The sequence below is a fragment of the Mauremys mutica genome, chromosome 6, assembly GCF_020497125.1.
Source record: "Mauremys mutica isolate MM-2020 ecotype Southern chromosome 6, ASM2049712v1, whole genome shotgun sequence".
NCBI classification, from domain to species: Eukaryota; Metazoa; Chordata; order Testudines; family Geoemydidae; genus Mauremys; species Mauremys mutica.
Genome location: NC_059077.1, coordinates 32,416,057 through 32,438,812, shown reverse-complemented (window position 1 = coordinate 32,438,812; position 22,756 = coordinate 32,416,057). Strand labels below are relative to the sequence as shown.

The following is a 22,756-nucleotide window of genomic DNA, read 5'->3' as shown; positions in this document are numbered from 1 at the left end:
GCAAATCATCTGTGAATGATAGCAACACAGGCCAGTGCCTTATGCTAATCTGTGTGAATAATTAACAACCATGCTTAGGAAATGAGGGCCTATTGTTCCCTGAGGGACTCCAGCTTGTCAAAGAAGGCCTGAAATTGTATAAAAGATCCTTGGTCCCAATCCTTGCTACCTCAGATCTGCTTAAGCTTCATCAGAGGAAGTTTGAGTCACAAGACTGAGGTCCCAGTTCAGCTGGAAACACTCTGAATATGATATAGGACATTGGATTATAATTTATGGACTAAATTCTAAAAGAACTTTTTGCAACTACAAAACTCACCATCTCTGCTACGTATGTGAACCTCAAGAATTGAACTCATGTCTGTATGTATATTGATCTTTTAACCATACCCTCTCTCTTTTGTTTTTTAATAAATTTTAGTTTAGTTAATAAGAATTGGCTCTGTGTGTGTATTTGGGTAAGACCTGGAATATTCATTAGCCTGGGAGATAATGTGTCTGATCCTTTGGGGTTAGTAGAACCTTTTCTTTTATATTATGAAATAAGATTTTCAGAAATCTTCATCATATTTGACTTGGGTAGCTGGATGGAGGCATGAGGCTGAGTTACTTTAAGGGACTCTGTTGTTGGCTTCTGGGCAACTAGTAAGATAATAAAGAAGCTGTTTTGTGCTGGCTTGGTAAATCAGTTCACCCTAACTGAGTAACCTCAGCTGGCCCCCACTGGGATCAGGTCACAGAAGGTTAAGTAGTTATATCCTTAGCTGTACTGTCAGAATATGCAATAAGGTAGGTGCTATGTAAAGCAGGTGGAATCATTCATTGCAAATTACTGTTTGTATTTTTCCATCAGCTCTAATGCTATGCTGCACCCACAACTGCTTCAGCAGAGCTAAACTGCCTCCTTAGAATAATGAGTCTGATCTCACATGAGTTTTACACTAATTTGACTCCTTCGGCCTCGTAATTATTCCTGATTTACTCTGAGTGAAAGTGAGAGCAGGCTCATGAAGTGGGAGTCAAACTTTTCCTGCTCTGTAGCAGAAAAAGTATCCAAAATGTTTTGGCCTCTGCACAACCAAAAACATCCTCTGTAACTGCTGACCCAGGAGTATTGCCATCCTTAGAGAAACATCTGAATCTATGAGATTTGTTACTGTCAAAAACTTCTTTCCTAAATGCCCAGTCATATATATTTGTTCAATATATATCTTACTGAATTTAATTGATGTCCAATGTTGGCACTAAAGTGATGCAAACGCCCTCACCAATCTCCAACTGAAAACAAGGGGACACACTTTGGCTGTAATTAAAATACTTGTCTGTTTGTTCCACCTAGTGTGGCCCAACAGTTCCAATCCTAACAGACTTGCTTTGGTAATTGCCTCCAGGGAGATGCACCAGATGTGAACTCCTTTCAAATACAATGCATTCAGAGTCTGATGCAGAGCCCATTGAAGCCAATGGAAAGATTACAATTAATTTCAGTGGACTTTGAAAGAGGTAGTCAAAGAGCAAATAGGATGAGTTATTGATCTCAGTTTCAACATTCCTCGGTTAAAATATAGTTTTCAACTCAATAGCAGCCTTATCCTCCTATCTATATTAGGAAATCACTAATGGACTGTAGTGAGGCAGAGTAGCCTCCCTCCGCACTCATGTGCAAGGGACCACTACTGCTGAAAGTACCAGGGCAGGACAGGAAATATAAAAGGAGAGCCCTGGAACTCAACTGGTGCTGAACCATTGGAGGGACCAGACATCTCTTCCAGGGAGCTGAGCGCTCTGCAGGATCCCAGACCAGCCCCCGAGCGGAGCAGTGCTCTGCTGACCAAGGAGACCAGAGGCTCTGAGGAGGACACTGCCCCACTATGAATCAGCCCCACTGAGCCCAGTGTCAGTGAAGCAATGCTGCCTGAGTAGGGTAGAAAGTAGCACAGGGGAACCAAACATTGATCTGGTTGTGCTCCCGGAAAGCGAGGCAGCATGGTTCATTGGTTTTCCCCTCAACCCAGTGGCAGGACCACCTGCACTTTGAGGGCCTTAGGCCAGGACCCAGTGGGGTAGGGTGGGCCCAGATCCCCCTCCCTCTGCTGTCAGCTCCACCCCTGAGGTTGGCATCCTACGCACCCGAGGCCAAAGAGCCTCATCATAGACTATTTATTGTTGTCTGCCCCAGCCCAGGAGGCTCTGGGCTAAAGACTGTTTGCGTTCTGCTCCGAACAGAGGGCTAGAGCATCCTGTAGATTGTTAATTGCTGTTTGCCCCCTCCAGGAGGCTGTGGGTCATAGACTACTTGTTGCTCTGCCCTCGGCAGTGGCCCAGTTTGACTACTGTTGCCTACTACAATGAGGCGGAGTGGCCTCCCTCCTCACTCAAAACAGAGGGACCACAACATGGATCAACCAGAAAGACAGTGGAATTTGGATGACTGTTTCGATAAGGGATGAAATAAGTGTGTGTCCAAGTTGGACCCAATCCAAGAGATTTGTTATAAAAGGAATAGTGAAGAAAAATGCCTCTAGATTAATCTGCTCATTTAAATACGTGACATACATAACATGGCATTTAATATTGTATTTCTTAATCCTGGTGCACTTATCAGACATTTTACAACATTATATTGCTTAGCCATTTATTTATTTATTTACTATTTATTTATGCATTTATTCTTAGTTATTTATGGACAGTGATGGATTGACTTCAGATGTTCAAATCTCCTTTGCATTAAAGGAAAAATAGCATAACTATCTATTTTTAAAGTTGCAATGAATAATGACTATGCAAACTTTCCTAATTTCATATGCATAGACAAAATATTATCTAAATAAAGATTTATGGTGCTTTCTCAAAATGATGTATTCTGTATTCCATATATGCAAATAGAATACTGTGACTAAAACTCAGAATCAAAGAGACACCAAATCAGCACAGAGTTTAAGCTGCACACACATTTGGGACAGGTATTCAAAAGCTTCAGTGGTGCAAAATCAACATGCAGTAGCGGGATGCCTAATTTTCAGGGGCAGTTAACACCAATCAGTGCACAATCTGGTAAATTGCACAGGTAAATATCCAGAAGTGACAATTCGTGTGCACAAATACTCACCATGCATGTACAGCTGTGTAAAATGAACAGAAAACATGTATGTTATTGTGCATTAATTTAGAGCCAGTAATTGTGGACCTGAAGTTTTAGAAAATTTGGCCCTTGGTACTTTATTAGAGTCTAAGAGCCAGAAAGTGGTTTGTGGATGTTATCAGCGGTGGAATTTGTGGAACAGGCAAGTTTTCAATAGAGATATGAAGGAGAAGAAGGACGGTACTTGGAATACGGTTAATCAACAGTGAATTCCAAGAGTAAGGAGCAGCACAAAGTCAGGAGTAAGAGGAGACAATGGGACCAGGAAGGAGAGAAACTTGGGCAGACATTCAATGACATTTTGCTGATGGAGGCTGGTGACATCTGAAATTGGCCAGGCAGAACTAAAAGGCAAAGCTGTGTTCTATGGCAAGTTAAGATCATATTAGATCTGAGTCTAACTAGCATAGCAAATCCCACCCTGAGGAGCTTTCCATACATTATGTATGTTTGTTGCCAAATGTTTTGCTTCAAGATATAATCACTCTGATTATGGATCCTGTAGTGTGTTTGCAGAGCCAGAGTTATACTGTAGCTGCCAAAAGCACAAGTAGTTTAATAACTAGCAACATAGTTTGGGCCCTATAGATATTTGCATTTCAGAAAACAATGGAGTATTGAGAAGTAAATGGCAACAATTAAGGAAAACAAATACTTGTGGTTTCTATATTCTTAACCATGCAAGAACAGAGGCTGTGAGTCAATTTGCACAATCCACACAAAGAAAAGGAAATAGTTATAAAAGAGGCAAAAACAAAAGTGCTGTGTCTTAATCTCTAAACGGCAGAGATCTCTCTCTCATGGATCTTTCCTCTTTTATTGCCTCCTTGTTTCTTCTACTCATCTAACACTGCGCTTCTCTTGGTTGTCCCATACCATCTCACCGCATATCTGCTAAGTCGTCTGCTTTTCAGTCATCTGCCACAACTGCTCTGTATCTCTTCCCCCTCATTGAGTATCCATTCCCATTCAAATATTAGCTGAAACCTTGTTTTCTCCCTCACATATGCCTCTTCCTTATTTCATTCTGTATTGGGAGAGTCAGAACTGTATCAAAGACACGATACAAAAGAAAGCTGTATTGTAATTTATTGTGATAACTTTCTGTATACTCCGTATAAGAGTGTCTACAGACAAAATTGCACCTGTGTGGGGTTGACCTCACCTAGTGTACCACATGGTAAAACTAAAATGCCTTGTCTTCACTCTGTTTTTATCTGAGGATAGCTCACACACATTAGTTAGCCCAGAATAATAATAATAAAAAAAAATACACCTTTTTTGACAATGAAGACAAGGCTTTTGTCTCCCTTAGCTGAGGATTTTTCAAAATGTGAATTAAACTTCCACTGTCCTGATTAAAGTGCCAAAACAGAAAAACGATGTCATTGTGATCATTTTAAAGAAACCATAATTCCGTAACAATTATAATATAGCATCTGATATCAGATATGATTTTTCAGTGAGTGGTATTTCTAAGATATAGGAAAGGTCATAGTGGGTCAGACCAATAGCCTATCTTCCAATAGGGCCAGATGCTTCAAAGGGAATGACCAGAACAGGGCAATTTATTGAAAGATCCATCCCCTGTTGTCCAGTCCCGGATTCTGGCAGTCAGAGACACCCAGAGCATGAGTTTGCCTTCCTGACCATCTGGTTAATAGCCATGGACCTATTCTACATGAATTTACCTAATTCTTTTTTGAAGCCAGTTATACTTTTGGCCTTCACAACATCCCCTGGCAACAAGTTCCACAGGTTGACTGTGTGTTATGTGAAGAAATACTTCTTTATGCTTATTTTAAACCTGCTGTCTATTAATTTCATTGGGTGAGCCCTGGTTCTTGTATCATGTGAAGGGTAAATAACACTTCCTTATTCACTTTCTCCACACCAGTCATGATTTTATAGACCTTTATCATATCCCCCCTTATTTGTCTTTTTTTCTAATCTGAACAGTCCCAGTCTTTTTAAAGTCTCATTATATGGAAGTTGTTCCATACTCCTCCTCATTTTGGTTGACCTTTTCTACTTCTAATATATCTTTTTTGAGATGGGATGACCACAACTGCATGTAGTACTCAAGGGTGGGCGAACTATGGATTTATATAGTGACTTTCCTAATGGTCCTTAACATTCTGTTAGCTGTTTTGACTGCCGCTGCACAGGGAGCAGTTGTTTTCAGGGAACTTATCCACAATGACTCCAAGATCTCTTTCTTGAGTGGTAACAGCTAATTTAGATCCCATTATTTTGTACGTATAGTTATCATTATGTTTTCCAATCTACATTACTTTGCACTTACCAACATTGAATTTTATTTGCCATTTTCCTATCCAGTCACCCAATTTAGTGAGATCCTTTTGTAACTCTTTGCAGTCAGCTTTGGATTTAACTATCTTCAGTAAATTTGTATTGTCAGCAAACTTTCCCACCTCCCTGTTTACCTCCTTTTCCAGCTTGTGTATGTTTCATTATATTGCTGTTGGAAAATTCAGACCAGAAATGGACCAAATCCTGAAGCTGGGATCCTCTTGATCCTGGTATCAGGGACTGTGGGTCTTAAACCCTGATCCACAGGGCTCTTTGTAGCAAGCAGATTTCAACCTGCCACCCAGGGACCTGCTCTACTTTTAGCAGAATAGCAGATAGAGGACCCCATCCTGGGAGCTGATTGGCAGAACATGGGTTCCTGACTGGTCCACAACCCCTATTTAAACCCAGCACAGGAACAGGAAGTCATCCATACAACAGGGATCCACTTTGTTCTGGACTGTGTGCCTTCCAACCCCGCCTTGACTTCCTGGTATCCCAACCTGGCCTGACTCTGGTTATCGATCCATGGTTCTGCTCTCACGTTAGTCTGCTGCTTCTGTTCCTGGTAACCTGACCCTGCCTGCCTCCTGACACTTGACACTCAGTTTATCCTCTGGCCTCCTGAAATCTGACCTGACCAGACTCCTGCTCTGATAACTAGATCAGACTGCCTACATCTTTGTTGTGACACCTGGGCTGCTCTGGGAACTGGAGAAGCCCCCCGGGGTAACTTAAGCCTGGTCTACACTGAAAAGTTATATTAGCAAAAAACCATCCCTGACTGATGTAGTTATGCTGACATAATCCCCAGTTCAGATGCATCTATGTTGATATAAGAGGGCTTCCATTGACATAGCTAATTTTGGTCAGGGAGATGGTGTTCCTGCACTGACAGAAAAACACTTCTGTAGGTGTAGGCTGTCTACACTACAGGGTTATGCTGACATAGCTATGCTAGTAAAGCCTCCCTAGGATAGATAGACCTGTAGACAGCATCTGCCTAGAATCTTCACCCATGTGACCCCACCGCTGATATGTTCCCCACTTCCCTTAGCCACACCACTGGCTTGCCCCCTATGCCAGTTCTGGGGCTTGTTAGTAGCCCCTTTATATTGCTCTAGCTCTCTTATCCAGAGAAAATGGGGGGCCCAAATCTCACCCCTGGGGGACAGATATAGGGTCTTCAGGATTGTACTATTCCTAGAGACTCTTATGGTCCCTTCTGATGTCAGATAACTGTGGCTTTAATAATCTAGGTTGTCTAATAAGATTGGACCCTTTGAAGTATGGATGTTTTGCCATTAACTTCAATAGGAGTAAGATAGGATCCTTCTCATTTCAAATCTCCATATGCCTCTGATAATTTTTGTTTTGTCTTGTTTTGTCTTTTTTGAGACAAGATGACATTTAGTACTGAAGAAGGGTGTACCACTGATTGCTACATTTTCCATACTACTCTTCATCCTCTTCTTAATCAAGCCTAACATGTTGTTCCCTTCTTTGACAACCATAGTATATTGAGTCTTCAGTGAGCTATCTACAAAGTTGCCTCAATCTTTTTCCAGAGACGTGACAATATATTCAGAACCCACCTGTGCATGGAGATAACTTAAATTGTTCTTTCATACCAAATGCATTGCTCAGAGCCTGTATTGTTTTACACAGCACTGACATTTCAAGTTGGCTCAACTTGTTCTGATATTATTCTATAGTTTGGGCTATATTATATACATGTTTCAGACAGGTAAAATTCTGCTCTTCCTTGATGAAAAGACCCATATGATCAGCAATAGGAGGAAAAAAACCCATACAAAAATATTTTAAAGGATTTTTTAAATTGATATATTATTTGAAAGAAACACTGTCAGAAACTGAGGTTTTATTAATGTGAATTGAAAAATAATAAATCTTATGATATTCTTTTAATTCAACTCACTTATGCTTTGAAAAGGTTACAGGGATGTTATAGTTACCATATAACTATTTTCCCCCTATTCAGGGGAGCAAATATAGTTTATTACCCAAGAGTAATATGCAATGTGATGATTCATTTCATCTACTGCTTTCTTTGTCATCTTGGAAAGCAGTATTCATTTTTCTGGCATGAGCGCAATTTACAAATTCATCCCATCTCCCCTGAGATTCAGATATCCTCATTAGCATATACTTTGAGATAGAAGATAATGAGCTGCAGGTACAAATGGCTGATTAACTCTTCAGGCACTCTTCCAGACTCTGTGATAGGAGACAAGATTGACACTATAAGGTCTGTCAGTCACAAACTGATTAACAGAAAAGAATAATAAAATAGCTTTGATGTGGGGTTCTGCACACATTCAGGGACATGAGTACCTAGGCACGCAGCAGCCTATAGGTAGAATTCTAGCTAGAACAAATCTTTGCCACCTGCATCATGAGATCTATCTTCCTTTGCATTGCACCTTTTATGTTTTGTTTTGTTGCAGTGAGTTGCCAGTATCACAAATGTACTGTACATCTGTTGCCTGCTGGCAACTTGGGTAATAAATATTCAGCAAGCCATAGCTGTCAGATCATGCTGTCAACATGAATTGGGTGTTTTCACTCTGTCTAGTGGGTATCAGTCTCCTAACATATGTTGCTATATAAATGTGCAAAGGTATCAGTCAAGCCTGTCCTGGCTTTCTTGTTTAATCCAGTGTTAGAATGTATAGACTGTCTGTTACTGTAAGTGTCAAAGCTTTTTCATAAACCGGGCTGAAGCAAGTAGCACTGAAAGCAAAAGGAGAAGAAACACATAGAAAAGAGTGGAACAATACAATCCGAAAGTTTGTTGGGAATTAAAGCTGTAGCATCTCAAAAGGAAAGACTCACACCCTGAAAGCGGAGGAAGACTGTTTTTACACAGGTGACGTTTTCATTTTTAGCCTAGTCTTATTTTTTTTAATGGTTGTGTCCTGCTGGCCAATGAGACACATAACCCCTCTAAGGATTTGCTTTCCTTGTGAATTTCCATTTCTGCTGCTAATGATTAGTAGCATCAGAAGTAAAAGCTCATGAAGAACAGAATATTGACATTTTCTCTGATGTCTGTTATTTGTCTTTCATAACAGCGACAGCCAAGCAGTGACACAGTTTTGTTGTGTAACTGTTTGGTCCAAACCATTTGGAACATATATGATAATCACAGTGTGCTCAGGAGATGATCTTTATGTTCTGCATTTAAAAAAAAAAATCTTTTGCAGAGGAGACTCCCTATTGTACATACACAAGACTGTGACCATTGAAGTTCTTAGACATGCAGATGGTGCTGTTCTCCAAGGACATGAGTAGTAAATTCTGTAAATGGATTAATGGATTTTAAGGCTAGAAAGGGCCATTATAATTATCTAGTCTGGCCTCCTTCTTAACAGAGGCCATAGCATTTCACCTAGCAATTCCTGTATCTTGATTTTAAAACTTCAAGTGATGAAAAAGCCTCCACTTCCCTTAGTTTTCCTCACTGTTAAAAGATTTGCTCCTTATTTCCAGCCCATATTTGTCTAGTGTCCACTTCCAGATGTTGTATCTTGTTTATGCTACATTAAAAAAATAAACCTTTATTGGAAATCTCTTTCCAGTGAGCTACTCAGGCCATGATCAAGTCATTTTGTTTAACTTTCTCTTTGATAAACTAAACAGATTGAGCTTTAAGTCTCTTACTCTGAGAGGTTTCCCAGATCTCAAATCATTCCTAGGGCTTCTACCAGAAATAACCCTTTTCATTATCTCAACATCCTTTTGACAGTGTGGACACTAAAATTAGACACAGTTTGCTAGGAATGGTGTCACCATTGCCACTTACAGTGGTGGAGCTAACAGCAGGGCAGAAAGGGTGAATGTTCGCACTCATGGCCTTTAGGTGTATGTGTGGCACCTTTTTAAGCATTTGACATACAGAGGCCACTCTACACATATGCAAGCTATGCTGTTGGCTGCCTGTGGCAAGCTGGGGTGTGTGCTAACCACCCTGCCTTAGTCTTCCTGTCCCCCATGTCCTAGCTCATCTGCCAGCTGGGGTCTTGCCTTTCCATGTAACTCCCATACCATCTGACCCCAGAGGCCCCAGGGTCTTCCCTCTTCTCCAGTCCTCCTACTGCACAGGGTCTTGCCCCCCGACCCTATCTGCCCCAAAGTCCTGCCCCCCAATGCCAATAGCCTCCTTCTCTTGTGTCCTGCCTCATCTGCACATGTCCTATCCCCCCACCCAATCTACCTCATGGGCTGCCCCTGTTTTCCTAGCCCCCCATCCATCTGCCTCCTTATCCTAGTCCCCCCCAATGCTATTTCTCCACCACAGCTTCATGAACCCCACCACGTCTGTGCCCTTGTCTCCCTCACTCCAGGACCTGGCCCCCACCCCAATTCTCTGTCCAGACTCCAATCCCACGGTATTATCCCCTCACTGTTCCACCCAGGTATTACATGCCCCCAATTCCCCAGCCTCATGTCAGAGACCTCCCCGCACCCTGCAAGGTGGCCCACTGCAGCTCCTCCTTGCACCCTATAGTGCCCTTCAGACTGACACCCAGAGGAGTTCACTTGGGATGAGAGGGGTGAGAGCCCAACTGAGGGGAATGCAGATGGAACCCCACATTCTGAATTTCAGCACATGGCACTGTTGGGGATCCCTAATGTGGGGCTGGGCAGGGGGCTGTGGGCTCCTCAGGGTGGATGACCCTAGTGGAGGTTTTTCCAGGGAAGCTTGTGTATGGAGAATGCAGCTATATTTCCCGCTCTGTCACCTCAAAAGGGGATCAGCATGAAGGAGGGAAGTCAGATAAGCTGAGTGCATTCAAACAACATGTGATTTAATACTGCCAGTTCCAAGGTCATACATCTAGGAACAAAGAATGCAGGCAGGATGGTGGACTTTATCCTGGAAAATAGTGACTATGAAAAGGATTTATGGGTCATGGTGGATTAACCAACTAAACCTGAGCTCCCAGTATGTTGCTGTGACTAAGTGGGTGTACACAAGTCTTGGGTGCATAAACTGGAATATCCAGTCGAAGTACAGAGGGGATATAACGGCTGTATGTCGCCAGAGGCAGAGCCAGGTTTTGCAGCCAGTGTAGATAATGGGTCATTGGTGGTGCTACCCTCAATCATAATGATGGGCTTGCTAATTTCACATCTTTTCCTTCCTGTAGCAGGGTGGCTTGCCAATTTTTAAGGGCCACAGGGCTGGGCCCAGCGAACCCTAGTTACTAAAGAGGCACACCTGAGCAGAGATCAGCTGAGTCTCTATAAAGAGTAGCAGGAAGCAGAAGGGGGTAGGGCAAGTGCTAGAAAATGGTATGATCTGTCTAGAAAGGAAGGAACTACAGATGTTGCAAGAGACAGGAGGCCTGGAGTAGCCTTGGATGAAAAACCCTAAGGCGGAGACTGAGGCCAGCAGGGTAATTGCCTAATGTTCTTATTAGCATTTTGCTTTGTTCCTTGAAACCCTTCTGGAAGGGCTGGCAAAACTGATCTGTGTGGAATTTAGTTAGGGAGCTAAGTGGGGAGAGATTGATGGTGGGGGTCTACAGAGTGACCTCTGGGCATGGGGGGATGTGCTGGAGGAGGCCACGCTACAACAGGCCCATTGCTCACCACTGTTTTCTGCAGTAGGTTAATTTCTTAGTGTAGGCAAAGGTTTCAAAGAACAAGCAGGCACGAGTTACATGCCCCCAATATTTTAAACTACATGTTTCTCAGAGCAGAGACCCAACCTGCCAAGTTTCTGATTTGGAGCTGTTGATAATGTGCCTTGCTGCTATAACAGTGTGCATGATAGTTCTAATGATTAAATCTGTATCACTTTGACACTAATGCATATTTTAATTATATATATTTTTAGCATTAAAAACAGATGACCTGGGAAAATACTTCACTAAGGACTGTCTTTTGGGTGGTGAGCTGAGGAAGAAAATACATAATGGTATGTATTTGCCAGCTTAGAATTGAAAAAGTGGAAGTCATCTGAGAATATTGCACTAGATGAAGCCTCATACTCTACAAAGCTCAAGCGCACAAAAGGTAAGTCAGGAAAATCTCACTTTCCAAATGAATCCAAATCTTCAAGCATGTGTGAATTTAATACACTATAGTAGTTGCTTATAGGACCATTTGTGGGTCTCTACAGTGCAAGCTTCCCCATGCCAATGTGCCTTTACATTGTCCTAAATAACCTGTGAGGATCAGTTTCTCTCCAGCCCCAGTCAGACCTTTGTAACTATGATGAGTACCTGTCCTGTAGAAACTGAATTGAGACCACTAAACTCAAAACAGCCATCACAGAGAAACACTTTTTGGTTATTTGTGACCCACAATAGAGTCAAACCAATGACCTACGAGTAATAGGGACTTTCTTCTATTAGAAAACCTCTTAGCCACCTAGTCCCTGTCAAATTTGCTTTTTGTGGAAACTGATGAAATCAGAATCTCTCATTATGCTTTACTCAGGTCTAGGAAACCTTGCCAGTTTTGGTCATAAAGATAAAGTTTATTGAATCACATGAATGACAATATGGGCAGTGCTGATCTCAGAAGTTAGAGCTAAACCTATGGTTGGCATTTAAAATAATAAAAGAACATGGGAAATATTTGAATAATCTTCTCTATTTTCTCACGGTACTGTGGCGTTTGACAGAAAGCTCAACTTTACCTGGGAGTGAGTGGAATGATCAAGTGGCCTGGATCTACAGCACTTTATTCTAGCACCTGGGATATAGACATGCTGTGCGCACACTACATGGTAACTTCGACCCTGTGTGTGTGTGTGTGATTGTTATTAATTCACTGGAAATGTCAGTCTATAGGGGTAGTGGAGGAGTTAATTTGATCCAAATACTAGAACTATGAGACAGGCAAAACGATGAGATTTAGCAACTCTGTTATCATCTTGCATATTGTTGCAGGCTAGTTTCAGTTAATATGCAAACTGCTATCAGTTACTAGTATCCACTGAGATTTGACTAAGCCTGAACAATAATTAAAAATGTATAATGAGGGAGTCCAGAAGGACATGCATTTGCAGCTACGAGGCATTGAAACAACACTTCACCTATTAATATTCACACTACAATTGGGGGGGAGGTAGGGGTGGCACAGGGAATCAAAGGCAAACCTGAAAAATCCCTTGAATATTTATTCCAATATAAAAATGTAGCCTAATGAAGTAAAGAGAGAATCAGAAAAGTGTAAAAATACCATCTTATCCAACAGATCTTCTCCTTGTATTTCTCCCACACCATATCTGCTTAATGACCAAAAATGTGTTGCTACTCCCCCCCAACCCCCGCGTTTAACATAAAACTATGTGGATAGGTTGGATTCTTCTGGCTCTGGCACCTTTAGCAGAATTTTAACTAAGTTTCAGTTGAAAAAATCTTTAGCTTGATGTGTTTTCCTCAATAGCATCATAACTAGCCCTGTGTTGGGCGAGAGTTCTTAGTGACACACGAGCCAGGAGGAGGACAACTTTATTTTCAGATTGTTTGCAGTATTCACAGTGGGAAAACCATTTTTCTGCTGATCACGGGCCAGATTCTGCCACTAGTACGCAAACTGAGCAATACTTTATCCCATGATAAATCCCACTGAAGTCAATGGGAGTGGATCCTTAAGGCATTCCGAAGTATAACTCATACAGTGCATATTCTCTATTTTGTTTATATTTTCATGTCTACAAAGCTATGGTTAACATTACTGATGTGAATGAGACTTCTGCAGCATAAGGTGCTATGCAATGTAAGGGTGACAGAATCTGACTGCGTGATCTAATGCTTTCCTTTAGATTGCTGTCTCCTTTCAAGATGTGATCTGATATCTCAGTGGTCCTCAAACTTTTGTGTTGGTGACCCCTTTCACACAGCAAGCCTCTGAGTGCGACCCCCCCCCAACCACCTTCAAGCTTTTTTTTTAATGTTTAACACTATTATAAATGATGGAGGGTGAAGAGGGACATGGGGGGGTGGAGGCTGACTGTTCGTGACTACCCATGTAATAACCTCGTGACCCCTTAGGGTCATGACCCCCAGTTAGAACTCCTGTGATATCTCACTCCCAATACTGGCCTGGTTGTCTCATCTAGTGCTTAGGTATCATGATAGATTAGACAGGTGTGCTGAAAGTTTATGACCATATATTCTCCACTTCTGCATACACTGTACCATTACCATAACTGCTGCACACCACAGACCGTGTGCTACAACCTTACCTCTGCCTCCCTTTTGCCTTCTGCGCGCACACACATTCATCAGATTATTCTGTCCCCACTGTCCATGTACAGTGTAGTAGTTGGTTATGCTGAGAGATGGTAATTTGGTGAAGGGTTGCATGCAGAAGGATGACCTCCTTAGAGGGAGGACAGAGCTATTGTTGTAGTGCAGAGCTGGGCAAACTGGCCCATGGGTTCGTCCTTCCCGGCCTTGCAGCTCCCAGCCGGGGAGGCTAGACGGTGGCCCCTCCCCTGCTGTGTCCCCCACCCCTGTCCGCCGCAGCCTCAGCTCAGCGTGCCTCCAGCACTCTGGGCGGTGGGGCTGTGAGCTCCTGCTGGGCAGCGCGGTGCTGTGGCTGGCTCTGTCCAGGTGGCGCGGCTGCCAGACATGCTGCTCTAAGCGGCATGGTAAGGGGGCAGGGAGCAGGAGGTTGGATAAGGGGCAGGGGGTCCTGAGGGGCAGTCAGGGGACAGGGAGCAGTTGGATGGGCTGGAGGTTGGTGGGGGCAGTCAGGGGACAGGGAATGGGGGGGTTGGATAGGCATGGGAGTCCCGGGGTGGGGCCTGTCGGGGGGCAGGGGTGTGGACAGGCATTAGGGCAGTCAGGGGACAGGAAGCGGGGGGGGGGGTTGGATAGGGGGTGAGGTTCCAGGGGGCGGTTAGGAGCAGGGGTCCCGGGAGGGGGAGGTCAGGGGACAAGGAGCAGGGGGGTTGGATGGGTCAGGGGTTCTGAGCGGGGCAGTCAGGGGGCAGGAAGTGGGAAGGGGTAGATAGGAGTCAGGGGCCAGACTGTTTGGGGAGGCACAACCTTCCCTACCCACCCCTCCATACAGTTTTGGAACTCCACTGTGGCACTTAGGCCACAAAGTTTGCTCATCCCTGTTGCCGTGCATGGTAGTTGCTGTGTGTGGTAATGGTAAAGAATGTGCCTGTGGTATGTATTGGTAGGTAGCTTAACTTTTCTTTGCTTTTGCAGATTTGTGGCAGGTATAGTGTGTGAGCAACACTAACTGCTTCATAATGAAGTACTTCTAGTGAATTAATAGGGTTTTTTTTAAATGTTAATGAGGGGCAAAGACGTGGACCTGTGAGAGAGGGGTGCAGCAAATTGTACTCTCAAAATAACGAGTAAATACACTGATGCATAAGACTCCTCTGTGTACTTGCCATCACAGCCAGTGTGTTTTCTGTTGGAGATGGGACTTGGACTGCCATAGGGGCAATAGAAAATGCCACCACTAATTGCAAAAGATGCTCAAAGTTCAGGCTAAAAAATCCATCAGAACGTGTGGGGAAACTAGTATTTAACACCACAAGTCCAATTTTAATGAGATACACACCTGCATGAAGGTGGCCAGGGACTGCAGCAACATGCACACTAGGCCATATTTTTGCTATCTGGAGGGAGCTTCTTCACTCAGGAGCACATTTAATGAGAGTGAAGACCAAGGGCTTTCCTCCGCCTGTTCCCAAGGGAGAGGCAACTGGTAAACAAAGGCCAACTTGCTTTACTGCAGGAGTGAAGAATTACAGTGAAATAACAGATTTAACCGAAGTGCCAAGTAAGGACTCCGGTCCTCCTGAGTACAATAGTCTGCTTCATCGGCCCTTAATCAGAGAACTGCTAGCCTGTTGCTTCCTTAGCCCTTAGCGTGAGGGGGGAAGAGAGAGAGAGAAAACACTTTCTCCTACCTTCAGAGCCCCCTTTTTGCTATATTCCTGCTCTAATGTGCCCTACCTGGGAACATTTTCCAGCTGGCAGGTTAAGCAGTTTTTCTGGGGTAGAGCAGGCCCTCTGCCTGGTAGCCTTATTGGGCAGTTAAACTTCTTCCTCATTAGCAGGGGATATGTATTCCTCACCATTCTGTGCAAATGTGCTCCTTAGGGTGTGGTTTCAGCAGAGTGTGAGTAATCTCCTCTTAATCAATGGCATCTGTTCTTCTATCACTGTGTATGTGTGTGCTTAGGGGAGCTAATCAGCTAACCATGGAAAATTACACATTTCCCTCAATATATCAACATGAGAAAAGAGCTGAGTATTTGAGTTACTTGTGTCCATCTGGAAAGATAAAGAATTCTTTTGAAGATAGTTAAGACTGGGCTATCGACTGCAAACAAAAGAACTGCTGCAAGCCAATGAATAAGCCTCATTTCTTCCATGGGTTTAATTTCTGCCATTTCACCCACTTCTTCAGTCTCACTCTCATACCACCCAAAATTCACTTCAAAAGTCCAATGACACATTGTTTATCTAAATGGAGGTATTTAGCTAGCCACATTTTTGGCAAACAATTTGTGTATATGTAACCTATGGAACAGTTTAAACTACTTGCACAACATATTTGCTTATGCCTTTATCGTAAGGCTAGCTGAAGTGGGAGAGCTAAATGGACTGAGCATTTGACAAAACTAAAAGCAGCCAAAAGGAGAAATCATTTAACATTAGATAGTGAGATTAAAGACTCTGTCATACAAGGTTAACGATGGGTATCCCTTTTCCAGTCTCTTGGAAATATTCCAGTAAGTTTTATTCATCCAACCCCTCACACCGTTTCTGTGTTTTAACTATCTACAGATACATGGACACAGCATAGAAATAGTACATAGGTTGAAAATGAAGGGAATGGAATATATATGCATTCTCCTTTAATACTACTACTTCCACAGGCACCCAACAGGATGCTTGACAAAAGTAATGCACACAAAAAACTAAGTACTTTTTATAATAATTGTATATAGCGATCTCTACTAACCATGGATAATAATTGGGAGGAACTGAAACTGCAGTAAGGAATCTTGTCCCTCTCATTTAGTAATTGTCTCATAGATTTCTTCAGTCTGTAATAATGTAGCTTACTGGCCAAGCCAAGGTGAGAAATGAACCCAACGTATTCAGTCTCTGTAACCGCTTTTTAGAAGTCTAACCTTATTTTTTTTGTAGAAGAGTATATACGAAAGTTGAAGTTCAAAACATAGCTACTGTGGCCCATCAGAACGTACCTTTAAAAACCAAAACAGGGATTTATAGCATCAGTGAATAAACTGGTGTGGAAGAAAAGTTGCAATCGAAGAGCAGTAAATTTCTTGGCATCTTTTACTCCTATCTGTGAAATGTCTTCCCAGAGAACAGACTGTTGGAGTAGTCATGTGACATCACATCAGTATCCAGATTGTTTCCTTGGCGCTCTCTATGAATGGATATCTTGTCCACGGGCCTCCCAGCCCAAGTAGACAGCTCAAGCCCCACTAGGGAGAGTCTATCATGCTAAATATAGCAGTAGGGATGTAGTGGCTCAGGTTCTCAAGCTTCCAGCTGCAGCAGACATACCCACAGGGCCCCCATGCAGATGGCCCTGTAGCCCAGGCCCTATTGTAGGAACTGGTAACTGAAGCCCCTACTGGTTCTTGAGGTAGATGCAGGTACAACTGCCGCTGTCTCCCTGTGAACAGAATGATTGGGGTAAACTCCATGACAGGAACCGTCACCCACTCTGAGCAATGCAGCTATTTTGACTCATGCCAGTCACCACTTATACCACCCCACACTCACGTTGTCCATATTATTCATACCCAGTCTTCCCCCTCCTCCTTCCCCCATGTGTGCAGAGCAATTGTGGGGGGCGGGGAGGAGAAACAAGCTTTAGACTCTCAGTGTCAATTGTGCAAGTAAAAAAAAAAAGTAGTTGTTCCTACTTTTATCTATCTTTGACCACACAGTGCTTTTGTGTTCCTTAAAAATCAGGATATATTCTTGGAAAATATTTAAAACTAAAAAAAAAAAGATAAAAATGTGTTTTTCTGGAATCTTACTTCAAACAGTAACTTTATATTTCCTAAGAATGGCAGAAGTAGATTAATTCTCAATACAATTACTGAAGGAAGTGGGGGAGAGATTTAATACTGTTACTAATTAGGAGAGGAAGAGGATGCTATGGAGCAAGTCTGTCCTGACCGATATGGTGATGTAAGTTAGACAATTGTGGCTTGATCATCTTCCCATTGGAGACGGAGGGAAAATTGCCATTTACTTCACATAGGAACAAGATTTTGCAATGTTCAGAAAATGGGTACAAGTGGCAAAATGCTGTAAATTGTTTTAAAATGATATTTTGCAGTAGTGCAAAAGAATCACTCTTACACTTCGCCACCTACCCATCACAGCATTTGACCGAATGTAACTGAAGAAAGGGCCTGGCTGAAAATCTCTCCTGGGGTGGTGTGTGCTCCCAAAAACCAGCTCACGGTAAAGCAGCCCCCATGTGCCCCAACATATTTTCTGCAGGCCAGTGGCCATCCCCAACATTCCAGGAATCTCATATAAAGATAGGGTGACCCTAGTTCTCAAAGGGAAAACGAGACACTGCACAGGGCTGGCCTGAGCCCTTCCCCCTGCCCCATGTTGCCTCACTGAGCCCTGCCTCCCCTCTGCATGGGACTGGTCAGAGCAATGTCTGCATCCTCCATGGGGGCTGGCATCACCGTTTGCCCCCGGCACATTCCTCTGCACTGCAGCTCACTTTTTTGACAAAAGTGGGTATTTGTCCTGTTTGTTCTTGCCAACTGCTCAAGTCAGCAACAGTGAATGGGGACAAATGCCCACTTTTGCCAAAAAAGTCGAGACGGCCGGGACAGGTCTTAAAAAAGGGACTGTCCCAGCTAAAATGGGACATGTGGTCACCATACATAGAGGTCTCACTGACGTCCTTAAATGTTGTAGGAAAGTCTAAGACTTTTAACATGAGAACTTTTTCCTCATACCTAAATATGGCATATACTGAAAATAAATGATTCACATGAGTTTTGTCACTAACTACAATGGGAGTCAAGTATATTTATAACAAATATACCTGATGTGTTTATTCTCTTCACTTGATTTTATTAAGTTAATAAATTGATTAATTACATTATTTGTATCAGATATTTTATATCAGGTTTCTATCCGTATACTATTTTACCCTACTATATTGTATTAATACAAAAACAAATTTAAAAGAATAAGATTGCAATGCCACACACTCAAAAGTCAGGAAATGTCCTAATTAAGGTTCCCTGTGAATTTTCAGTTCAGCACCAATATGATTATGCATCATGATGTAGTCTTTAATGACGTGATCACATACTATTCTTTTCACAGGACCCCTGCCTCATTCTGTGCACAGACTGTATGGTGTTCAATTAATGAGCGGCTATGTAATATTTTGGTTTTTTTGTCACCAAAGTGTGGCCCTGTGATTTATTTACTACACATCATTCAAACCCCGGTCTGAAGACAAAATTATTGATTTCCTCCGAGGCTTCTAGCTGGTGCTCATCACTAGTATCTGAGGTCTTCACAAATACCACTTTATCTTCACAACCAACACCCCTGAGAGATGAGAGGGTATTACCCCTGTTTTACAGATGGATAGCTGAGGTGCAAAAGCACTAAAGGTCAAGTGTCCACTAATTTTGGTGGCACAATTTGAGGCTCCTAAGTCCTGAGTTTTCAGAGAACTTTGCATTATACAGAAGTTTCTTTTGAAAGTAGAGCTCCCATTGACGTCAGTTGCAACTGTGACTGCTCAGCACTTCTGCAAATCAGACCCCGAATCTCAACTTATGCACATAAAAAATGAGGAACACATAGCTAGTGGTCAACTGTAAAAAGTCTGGTTTAAGTGATTTATTTTTAGCATCACGTAGGTTTTCTTTGGAAGAGATAGGGATAAAATCCAGTTGCTCAGTGATATTACTCTGCCTGAACAATGAGACCATCTTTTCTTTTCTGTTAATCTCCTGCCTCATTTACTATAAACCTTCCAACTTCTGCAAAAAATTATGCAGAAGTTCTACTGGCAGAAGTCTAACTACACAACCCTAATTAATTCAGAGCACGATCCATCCTGTGCATTGAATGAGGGAGGGGCTCTTTGGAGAAAATAGTATGTGATCATGTAATTAAAGACTGTATCATAGTGTGTACACAAGGGGGAAGGGAGGAATTAAAATTGAAACCTTTATTCTGGCATTCCTAACTTTGAGTGCCTGATTTGATTTTAACATTATTTTAATGTAAGGTTTTTTGGTATGTAATATCCTAGGTTTTTAAGAAAAGCAAACTGCAAAAGCAGAAATTCCATGATGTGGAACTATGCTGACTCCTGCCTAGTTAAATTCTAAGCCTCTGCTACGCAGGTCCAACTAGATGAGCATAATAGTTCTTTCTTGCCTTAAAATCTATGTGTCATCAGCAGAGTTAGAAACTTTAGGTCCACATCACAGCTCTCTTGAGCTAACAGAGTAACTGATAGCAGTAGTAGGCTGTCCTCCTTACTACTAAAGGGAGATGAAGTGCGTACTTTGCCAGTAGTTTCATACTATGCGGGCAGCTGAAGAATGTTGAGACTCCTGAATGCTAATTCAGACTCTGAGGGAAGTGTGTTCTAATGGTTACAGCCTTCCTGCCCCTTGTCCCTCTCTCCTGTCCTCTTTCCCATCTTCTGCCCCATCAGCTCCCCATCGCAGTCCTCCACACCCCCAAGCTCCTAATTCCAGGATCATACCTTGCTGCCACCCCCAAGGTATGGCGCTCATCAGTGTTCCCTCCACATTTTCCCACACATGTGTGGAATGAATTTTGTTATGTGCACCAATATGGAGGTGGTGTGTGACACACCACCTTCATACTGGTGCACATAACAAAATTAATGTGGTGGGGGTGGGGCCAAGCACCTGTGCGGTGCTAAAAAGGCTGCTGCACAGGGAACTTAGGTGCTCACCCCTCAATATTCCACACTACTTACTCTTTCTCACTTCCTGGGCACCAGTGTGTGTGGGGGGCGGGGGATGGGGGACACTGAGGGCACAGGAGAGTCAGTGCTGTGGTGTGGCACCAGGCACAGCCTGGCCACTGGGAGGAGCAATTAATAATAATTGGAGATATACCTATCTCCTAGAGCTGGAAGGGACCTTGACAGGTCATTGAGTCCAGCCCCCTGCCTTTACTAGCAGGACCGAGTACTGATTTTTGCCCCAGATCCCTAAGTGGCCCCCTCAAGGATTGAACTCACAACCATGGGTTTAACAGGTCAATACTCAACCCACTGAGCTATCCTTCCCCCCAGGGAGTCTTGCTCAGCCCAGGCCATCCTCGATTGGAAAATGCCCAGTGCAGCTGGAATCTTCAGGGAAATTTAGCTGCCAAACTCGTAACAAGTCTGTACTGAGCAAGTGCAAGCTGGGATTTACAGAGGCTCATAAATTGACCAAATGTGGGAGGATTTTTGCTGGAACAGCAAGAGGCACATCCGACTCCAGGGTGACATCCCTGCCAAATTTAAAGTTCTTGCTTCAAAGAGTTGAGGCACTGGAGCTTGTCAACAAAACTGTTTACAGAATTTTTTTAACATGGGCAAAACCACATATTTTCCCCTAACCTCATTGTGATAAACAGCTGAACCAATTATCTTGAAGTTTTCCAAAAGAATTCAGGCTGAGGGAGAACTTGGAAACTTTCAGAGTGAACAGTTAAAGCTTGGTAAAGTTATAAGCTATTGCAAACATGGTCTTAGAATAGAAAGTCAGACTATGTCAGTGTCATAAACAGTTAGTTAAGGGTTAAGGTTTTTTTCTACCTGTAAAGGGTTAACAAGCAGTACCTGTGAACACCTGACCAGAGGACCAATCAGGGACAAGATATTTTCAAATCCCTGTGGAGGGAAGTTTTTTTTTCTGTTCTTTTTTTTAAGAGAGTCTCTCTGGGGAGTTAAGGGAGTCCAGACATCTTAATCAAGTCCTCCCAGGTTTCTGCAATAAATTCTTCTATTCAAGCTAGTGAGTATTAGCAAGGAACTAGTATTCTTATACTTTTATTTCTGTATTTGCAATAGAATTTCTTTAATTCTGTACTGTTATTGCTTTTACTGAGAAAGAAGGGAGGGGGAATGCTCTCCAGAGATTGATAAGTTTAGACCCTGTGTATTGTTCCATCTTGGTATTACAGAGACAGTTTACTTTCTTTTTATTCTTTAATAAATCTTTTCTGTTAAGGACTTGGTTGGTCTTTCCTTGGGTGAATTCTCAGGGAAAGGGGAGGAGGGAGAAGGAAGGCATCCCTCTGTAGTTGAATCCCGGTATCTCTCCTAGGAAAAGGGAGGGGGGAGGAAGCAGGGGGGAATGGTTTATTTCTCCTAGGTGTAAGAACTCCATGGATTTGGGGCTCTTGGGATCCCCAAGGATTTTGGGGAAGGACTGTGTCCCAATACACGTACATTATTGGATGGTGGCAGCTTTTACCAGATCTAAACTAGGATTTTAGTTTAGAGGAGTCCATGCAGGTCCCCATTTTGGAACCCAACAGCTCTAAGTGGGGGTGAGACCTATGACAGTCAGCATCGCCTATAAAAAAGGATTTATATATTTTCACCGTATTTAAGTCTAAAAATAATCCAATTTTATACATAATACTTTCAGTTTTGACAATGTTTTCTGAAATGCTTCTGCTTTACCAGAAATCCAGGAATAGCTACGGACTGAATCCCTCTTGAGTATTTCTTATTTAGTGGCATGAGAAGCTGCAAAGGTTACTCGTTCCTCTTTCATGCTTCATTCCTCTAGGTCAGTGGTTCCCAAACTGGGGTTTGCGAAAAGTTACAAGGGGTTCTTGGAGGGGGAGGGATCCCTAATAGCAGACAGAGCTGTTCCTAAGGACCCTGGGCAGCACGGACTTCCAAGAGCTAAGCAGATCAAAGCAAGCATATCTATCACACTGAGGAGATCTAAACTTCAAGACTCCTTATAAGAAATGGAAAGGGAGGTGGATATTTTTTGCTGTTTTTAAAATTAAATAGGCAGCTGGTATTGGTTTTAAATTATTATGAAGAACAAGTTCAAGCTTTGTTGTAACATGCGTTGTTTGCCTGGACTGCTGAAGACCTGAATGCTTGTATAGGAGGGACTCTTTGAGTTGGCTTCTTAAATACCGTTATGCTGTTTCACATCTGATACTCCTTGATGAAACATAGGAGCCCCTTGTCTTGTAACAGGCTTATTCAAAGTGATACAAGCTACGAAAGTGAGATTTTGGAATAGTGTTG

At 42.7% G+C, this 22,756-nt stretch overlaps 1 long non-coding RNA gene across 1 annotated transcript in view; it reads left to right on the top strand.

Moving 5' to 3' along the window:
* The first annotated feature begins 11,365 nt into the window (after nt 1-11,365).
* LOC123373125 overlaps nt 11,366-22,756 on the top strand; it is a 14,536-nt gene continuing 3,145 nt past the window's right edge. The window contains exon 1 of the long non-coding RNA XR_006580571.1: nt 11,366-11,500. This is a non-coding gene — a long non-coding RNA (uncharacterized LOC123373125). The remainder of the gene's footprint in view (nt 11,501-22,756) is intronic.